Raw genomic sequence first — 8,840 nt, forward strand, 5'->3', positions numbered from 1 at the left:
AATCCCACATTGACTAATAATATGGGTTGCATTGTTTCATGTTTTATTTGTGGTACAGTAATGCTATTAGAGTTATCTTTCTTTTAATATTATAATGATATTATTAATATTACAACTACTAAAAAATCATGTTGAAATAGCCAATGTATTTCAACATTCTCAGACATACTCCCGTAGGATTTGATTTTTTTTTTTTAATGTCATTTAAATTCAGTTACAGATTGTTTCACTGAAATTGCTACTTACTGGTCTGTGGTTTAAGAATTCCTTCTAAGTGACAGCTCAGAAGCCAACTTTGCTTCACTGGAAACAACAGATTATACTGGCTTCCTTTAGATATTTACAATATTTCTGTGAACCAGAGAATTTCCTTGCTCTAAATAGCACCAGTTATCCAACCCAGCCCTGTCATTTTACAAATGAGGAAAATGAGGTTTAAAGGAGGGAAGTTACTTGCCTACAGTTACACAAGTAGTTACTGTGAGGTTAGCAGCTGCTTTCCTGATTCCTGGTCTATTCAGAGTCTCACTGACTATAATTTTATTTCTAAATCCACTTACAGTATTTTGATCACTTCCAGTATAAGTTGATTTTTTATAGTGGATAATCTGAAGAAGATACATTTAAAATATTCATGTATTTGTTTTGCTAGTTTTTTCTTTGAAGAAATAAATTCACAACCTCTTCTATGTTAACCCCAATTTTTTTTTCCTGTAAGTATTCATTATTTAAAATAAGGTTATTAAGGACTTAGAAAATTTTTTGTGGCTCTCTACTTCATTAGCCTTGTCCTGATAACTCTCCCATTCAAACAGAGACAGTGTTATTGGAGTGGGGGTGGGGTGGCTCCAAATGAGACCTAGAGCACCAACCTCACTCCGTTTAATGCACCATTAATTTAGTATGTCATATCCAGCCCTACCCCCAAATCCTCTCTTTCTTAGCAACAAGGAAATGGTTTCACACAATTGACTCAAGCGAAGTTCTTTGAACAGTTGTTAGGGTGGGAAACTCAACACCCCAGAACAGTGATCACAGAGGTGGTAGTGGAACAGCTGAAGGATTGCACTACCAGCCACCAGCAGACGTGCTGTGGGTCTGACTCTCAAATCACCATTACTCAGATTTGGATCCGGGAGCAAAAAGCCTAGAATGGTGAATACCTACCTGATTCAGTGTGAAATTCAGAGACACCCATACCGCAGTTTAATTAGTATAACCAAATGACCCCTGAAGTCTTGCTGTTTGCTAATTCTTCTGGCCTAAATGCCTTTCCCCTGCCAATGGAAAAGCAAGGGGAGGGCAGTGCTGACCAGCAGGCTATGAGTTATACATAGCAACTGGATATCAAAGGGTGGAGGGAGTCCTCTTTCTTTCGAAAGAGGAAGGAGAAGGGAGGTGGATAGGGGCACAGTGCAGCTAATACTGTTCTGACTTTACCTCCATCCTGTTGAAGTCATGTTTCTAAAACAGCCACACAGAACTTCCGGTTTCAGCTCCAATATGTAAAACAGTCATACTCAGATTATCTTGACATGAAGCAGAGCAGGAAATTGAAGTGGGGGAGGGAGTTCTCATTGTGTCTCTTGGCAGCAGGGCTGACAACAGTCAGAGGTGGAGGTAGTAATTTTGTGGGAGAGGCTTAAGATAAGTGTTGTGTGTTTTCACAGGTCTTTTAGAGATTTTCAGTTCAGGCATGAGAAACATTGGGTTGACACTTAAGTTTATTGTCTTGAATTCCAGCCCATCTGGGACAAAGTCATCTTGTTTGGTTACATCCCGCTGGAAAATTAGTTCAGTGTCTTTTTCTTCCTCCAGGACACAGATTTTCTTTGTAACAGTTCATTTATTCACTTGTTTATCCTTTCAACAAACAATTATTTCAATGTACAGTACTTGCTAAGTTCTTAGGCTATAGGGGTGATTATAGCTGCCTTCATAAATAAAGCTTAAGGTCTTGTGAGGGAATCCTGCAATCAAGTTATGACAATAAAGTGTATTAAGTTTTGCAGTAAAGGAAGTGAAGGGATGAATAGCTGAAACACCAGTCCTGCCTACTCCCCCACCTGAAAAAAGGGCATGATAGAAAGAATGTCTACCTCTGGGGCAGGCATGTGGACCAGATGAGATGGTGTGGTTAAAATCTCTGTTAAGTGAAATGACTCTTAGTTCTACTTTCTAGTCAAATCCTCTGTTGAAATCGTTTAAATGCTGCCAAGAAAGATTTGTCAAAACACTTCTCTTATTTTAAGCGTCCAGGCTCTGTTTCCAAAAGATACAAGAGGCTGGTCAGCCATCCTCCACCACATGCTAAACACAGACTTAGAGCAGCCTGTGTGGATGAGTTCCTCCCCATGAAGGCCCTGCCCCACTCTGTGTCCGTGTTCCAGAGCAGGCTACATGGGCCAAAGCAGGGGCCAGCAAAGTACCAGGCACAGAGGAGTGGTGTCCGTGGGTCTGAGCTCACCATGGACCTGCCTGGCCCGCCTCTACTTTCCTGGCTCCCTGCCTTTCCAGTCAACGTTTCTCACAGTTGTATTCATCTATTTGTGAGATCATTTTGATCCGTCTCTCTCTTCCCTGGTAGATAGTGTGCTCCAGCACGACAGAGTCCAGAACTCTTTTGCTTTCCATGTAGATGCCCCTGAATATTCACTGGAAGCACTGAAGCTGAAGCTGGAGCTCCAGTACTTTGGCCACCTGATGCAGAGAGCTGACTCACTGGAGAAGACCCTGATGCTGGGAAAGATTGAGGGTAGGAGCAGAAGAGGGTAACAGAGAATGATGTGGTTGGATGGTGTCCTCAACTCGATGAACATGAGTTTGAGCAAGCTCCAGGACATAGTGAAGGACAGGGAGGCCTGGCCTGCTGTAGTCTGTGGGGTCGCAGAGAGCTGGACATGACTGAGCGACTGAACAGCCAGCAACAACGATGGCCCAGCCCTTGCCCAGCAAGGTGAGTAGCACTGCCTGCTTATGAGCCTGAAGGAGCGACAGCAGGCGCGCTACTTACTCCGACTTATACTCTTAGGAGAGCATCACTTTCTATCTGAACAGTGGTTCCCACTTGACACTACTCTATAATGAAATCCCTATAAGACTATTCCTAGAAGATGCAAAAGCAGGATGAGGCAGTGACCCAAAGTGAAAGCTCAGGTTGCAAGGGGTCAGGACAGTCACTGAGAGTGCCTTTCAAGTGCCTCCAGCAGGATATTCTAAAAAGAGTCTCATAGCCCCCCTCCAGCTGGGAAACATTTCCAGAAAGGAGGGAAATGGGTCCTTTTAAAAACAAGGTATTTAATGCCCTTTTGGGTTTGGAGAGGCACTGGGCTCAGCACCCTGCAGTGAGGAGGTTTCCTCATGCCAGAGCTCCCAGTGTGTTCTTCAAGGAAAGAATGGACATGTAGCCTCAGCTTCTGGTGTCTATTTTTATGCCCTGCTTGTGTGTAGGGGAAAATGGGAATATATTTTCAGTATGTGTGTTTTTTCCCTGGTGTCTGCTGACTCCCATGGAGGCTGTAAATCCCCAAATCCAAACACAAGAAGTCCATGTCAGGAGGCAATGACCCACCACTTTGGACTCTATTCAACATCTACCCAAAGAATATCCTTGGCAAAGAGCAGTGACAGCAGAATAGTGGTAAAAATAGCAATCATTCTCTCAGTTGTCAAATAAATATAACTCCTAATGGCTAAAGTTCTATAATCAATTTTTGTTCTAACAAAATAGTTTGAAAATCAAGTTACCTTGGACACACAAATTCAGTATGACATCAGATATTCCAATTATCATATAATTAGTTGTTTTACATCATTATCTTAGAATTTCCAATGTTCCAATGTTTTCTATACAGAGTGAAGGGAGAATAGAAGAAATAGGATTTACTGTACACTTTTCTTTCTGTAAGAAATTATATATTCTGTATACACTGAAAAAGGTAATGCTGAACAGTCTATAGATAATTTTAAAGAGAAAATCAGTTCAGTAAGCAATGGAGAGGACTTCCCGGGTGGTCCAGGGACTAAGACTGCATGCCGCAGTGCAGGGGACCTGGGTTCCATCTCTGGTTGGGGAACTGGATCCCGCATGCTGCAGCTAAGACCAGCAAGCCAAATCAGTATTAATAAATGAAACAATGGAGAATATTGGGGCCTTGCTTTCAGGTAAACCTCCTGGGGAAGCCAAAGGTTGAAGGGAACTTGAAGTTAGTCAACTGGCTGCCATGTGGTTTTGTGAAGCTGAGGGAGAGCAGCATCATTGACAAATGAGTGTTCGGTAGACAATTGCCAGTGAGAACCTGTTAGTGAAGAGAATGGAAAGTGACTTAGGATGCAAGTGCAGGGAAAGGGGCACAGAACTGGGAGAAGTAAAGGTAAAACTAGAACAGACTGGGGAGGCTTGAAAGGCAAAAATTCATGCCCATTGTAGTTCTCTTTTCAAGCTCCTCTAATGCAAAACAGATACGACTATCATGTCTGCAAGACTTATTCATTCAGGAACATCAGAATCAACTCTACCTTTCCCCTGAAAGGGGCCATGCATTAAACCTTTGCTCTATACAGTTCAACCAGGAGATAGACTAGGCTATATACCATTTTCCCCTATTATACTGTTTTGTGCCTCAAGACATTTCCCTTTACAGCACTAAATAGGGGTTGTCATGTGAAATTTACATATATGATTGTTTGATAAGGGTCAGTCTCCCCCATTAAACTACAAGTTCCCCAGTGACAAAAATGTTGTCTTCTTTTTTCACTAACCATTGGTTCCTAGTGTCTGGCATGTTGCCTAACACGTAGGAGACACTCATTTATTGAATGAGTGGATGAAGCCCGCTTGACCTTCCCCTTCTGTCTCCTTTCTGTCTTCCTTTCCTGCTCAGTATTTTCTGGCTTTCCTCTATTCATTTTACTTCCAGATCAAAACCAAAATTCATCTCAACTCTTCCATATATTAGGTTCTTTTCATCAACAGCCCAAAAGAACCCAATCAAGCTAGGAGTAGTCTCTTTTGCCTCCAAACTACTCATATGTCTATCCCTTAGAACAAAAATTAGAAACCTTAGATATTCCTACACCAGCAGTAGTCCTGGGAATGGTGAGCAACATGGTGGTTCCAAGCACAGAAACTGGGTTTGAGTTATACTTCCGTACAGTTCACCAAATGTGATCCTACCTGAGCTGTTTAATCTTTCCAAGTCTTAGTTTCTGCAACTATAAAATGAGGATGATAATAAAATCATCCACTTCCAATGGTTATTTTAATGATATAATGACTTTCTTAACAAACGTAAAGTGTCTGGTGCTGGAAAGCCCTATAAAGCATCAGCCATCATAATCTCAGTGACCACAAGGCCTAAACATGGACCTTGTTATGTATTTTTGAATCTGGTTCCCAATTTGCACCCCTAAACTGGACAACAGAGCTAAATGTTAGATCTTTGTCCCCTGCTGCCTGTTTTGTTTCACTGGCAGTCTCCTTGCCCAGGTATCCAGGCTGCAAAAATGTCTGCTCTGGGATGGGGGGGCTGGGGCAGGGGTCATGGGGTCACAGGGTCATGAAGAACCCCATGAAAATCAGAGCCCAATGGCCAGTGGTTTTTCCAGGGCAGAGGTTTCTTTGTTTCCACTCTTGGTCTTCGGGCATCTCTGTGATGGCTCTGCCTTGTCTCTCCAGGGAAGTCGTCTGTGCTTAGACCGACAGCCTCCTCCCAAGAGCTCTCCTCTCTTACAGCCCCCTTCCCAACACCAGCAGGTTCCTGTGGTTGAATTCCTGTGTCACTGGAGAAGGAATACTTTATAACTCTTCTTCAGGCATCTCAAGTTTTCTCTCCAAATCTGGAGAGAGAGAGAGAAGGTTTCTGTGACGCACAGCTCAGCAGGCAGAAATGGTTGGGGCTTTGCAGGGAGGTGGGGTGGGAGGCTGCCCAGAGCAGCTAAGGGGCCAGAGTCCCTGCACCCACCAGCCACTGCTTGCAAGAGAGCTTTTCTGAGAGAAATGGGAAAGTGTGGATACACTGTCAGCATTTCTGCATTTTGCTTTCCAGACAAGCCTAAGAAATCAGAATGACAGGTAGAGTCCCCTGCTGGGGGAAAGTGGCTGTTTGCAGTCCAGTTTAGACAGTTGCAGCGGGGAGGAAAATGGAGCCACCGAGGCCCAGGTCTCCTTGTCCAGGAGGTGGGGAGGAGTAAGGAACAAACAGCCCTCCAGTCTGTCTTCCAGTGGACGCCCCCGAGACTGGAAACTGCTCCGGGTCGGGAGGGAGGTGGCAGGGAGGGAGATGAGAGGGAGGGTCAGGATGGGGAACACATGTACACCCATGGCTGATTCATGTGAATGTATGGCAGAAACCACCACAATAATGTAAAGTAAGTAGCCTCCAATTAAAATAAAATTTTAAAATACTGCTCGTGGATAAGACCAGCAATGTCCACAAAGCCGCACTGCAGCTTTCTAGTCAGGGGTTGGTGACTGTAGAGGTGGAAACTGAGTTGTCAGGGACCCTAGGGGGTGCTTAGAAACCACAGACCAGAAGAGCTGGGAGATGGAGAATGTGCTGAGAGAGACCCTGCTTGCAGAGTTGCAATCCTGCTTGCAGAGTTGCACTGGGAAGGGAAAGCCCACAGAGGTGCTGCATTCTCAGCCACGACGGCAAGACTGCTGCCGAGGGCCCTGTCCCTGAAAAGCAGGCACCCTGGGCTGTGTGTCCAGGCTCAAATGCCAGGGCAGAGAAGTCTTGTGGATCAGTTTTGTGTACGAGGTGTGGAATCAAACTTTCACACAATTAGAGAACCTCCTTTTTCACAATCGAGTCACAAGGCAGGAACTCTCTGTTTTCCTAAAATTTCCAGTTTGTGGGAAATGAGAGAGAGGGAAACAAGAGTTTGTCATCATTTTCATCCCCACCTGGTTTTTCTTCTCTGGGCCTGGTTTCAAAACCCATACATATAATCCTCACCTTTGAAATTAACCTTACTTTTCATTTCTTGGGGCTTCCCTCATAGCTCATTCAATAAAGAATCTGCCTGCAATGCAGGAGACCCGGGTTCGATTCTGAGTCAGGAAAATCCCCTGGAGAAGGAAATGGCAACCCACTCCAGTATTCTTGCCTGGAGAATTCCATGGACAGAGGAGCCTGGTGGGCCACAGTCCATGGGGTCACAAGAGTCGGATATGACTGAGTGACTAAACCACCACTTTCATTTCTTACTGCTTTTTTTTCCTCTAAGTTTCCATTTAGATAAATATCTTTTACCAATGGGATGTCTAATGACAGATGTAGGGGGTCTAATTTGGGAACATTTTCTTAATGGTTATACCTCTTGGGAGGAAGGTTGAAAATACTTAAAATATTGACGAATTTAACATGTTTTTTCCCAAAGCTGACAAATAATTAGAACTCCAAAACAAACAAAAAAAAAAGAAGTCTTGGGGCTTGGGGAGGGACCCTTACCCTTTATTTAAATGGAAAAATTAAATTAATTTCCAGAAGAGAAATTTTAATTTTTGTGGAACCACCAGTTTTACTAAAATTACTCCAAAACTGTGAGTTGCTCAGTTGTGTCCAGCTCTTTCGGACCCCTGTGGAGTCAGCCAGACTCCTCTGTCCATGGGATTTTCCAGGCCAGAATACTGGAGTGGGTTGCCATTCCCTCCTCCAGGGGATCTTCCCAGCCCAGGGATTGAACCAGGATCTCCCACACTGTGGACAGATTCTTTACCATCTGAGCCACCAGGGAAGCCCAAACTGAGCCGCTAATACTCCAATACTACTTCCTAGCTTCAGTCGATACTATTGTTAACGTTACCATTGTTAGGCAAACACTCTACAGCCATACTGATTTACTTCAGCAACCACGTACATCTCAAACTTATAGATCATGAAAACCAAACACTCATTAAAAAAATTTTTTTTTAATTTGTTTACTTTTATTTTATTTTATTTTTTTAATTTTTTTAATTTATTTATTTATTTTTAATTTTTACTTTACAATTCTGTATTGGTTTTGGCATAGATTGACATGAATCCACCACAGGTGTACATGCGTTCCCAAACATGAACCCCCCTCCCACCCCCCTCCCCACAACATCTCTCTGGGTCATCCCCGCGCGTCAGCCCCAAGCGTGTCATATCCTGCATCAGACATAGACTGGCATTTCGATTCTTACATGATATTATACATGTTTCAATGCCATTCTCCCAAATCATCACACACTCTCCCTCTCCCTCTCCCTCTGAGTCCAAAAGTCCGCTATACACATCTGTGTCTTTTTTGCTGTCCTGCATACAGGGTCATCATTGCCATCTTCCTAAATTCCATATATATGTGTTAGTATACTGTATTGGTGTTTTTCTTTCTGGCTCACTTCACTCTGTATAATCGGCTCCAGTTTCATCCATCTCATCAGAGCTGATTCAAATGTATTCTTTTTAATGGCTGAGTAATACTCCATTGTGTATATGTACCACAGCTTTCTTATCCATTCATCTACTGATGGACATCTAGGTTGTTTCCATGTCCTGGCTATTATAAACAGTGCTGCGATGAACATTGGGGTACATGTGTTTCTTTCAATTCTGGTTTCCTCTGTGTGTATGCCCAACAGTGGGATTGCTGGGTCATAAGGCATTTCTATTTGCAATTTTTCCTCTATGATCCACCTCCCAGAATTCTGGAAATAAAAGCAAAAATACACAAATGGGATCTAATTAAAATTAAAAGCTTCTGCACAACAAAGGAAAACATAAGCAAAGTGAAAAGACAGCCTTCCGAATGGGAGAAAATAATAGCAAATGAAGCAACTGACAAACAACTAATCTCAAAAATATACAAGCAAT

The sequence above is a fragment of the Oryx dammah genome, unplaced genomic scaffold, assembly GCF_014754425.2.
Source record: "Oryx dammah isolate SB20612 unplaced genomic scaffold, SCBI_Odam_1.1 HiC_scaffold_11210, whole genome shotgun sequence".
NCBI lineage: Eukaryota > Metazoa > Chordata > Mammalia > Artiodactyla > Bovidae > Oryx > Oryx dammah.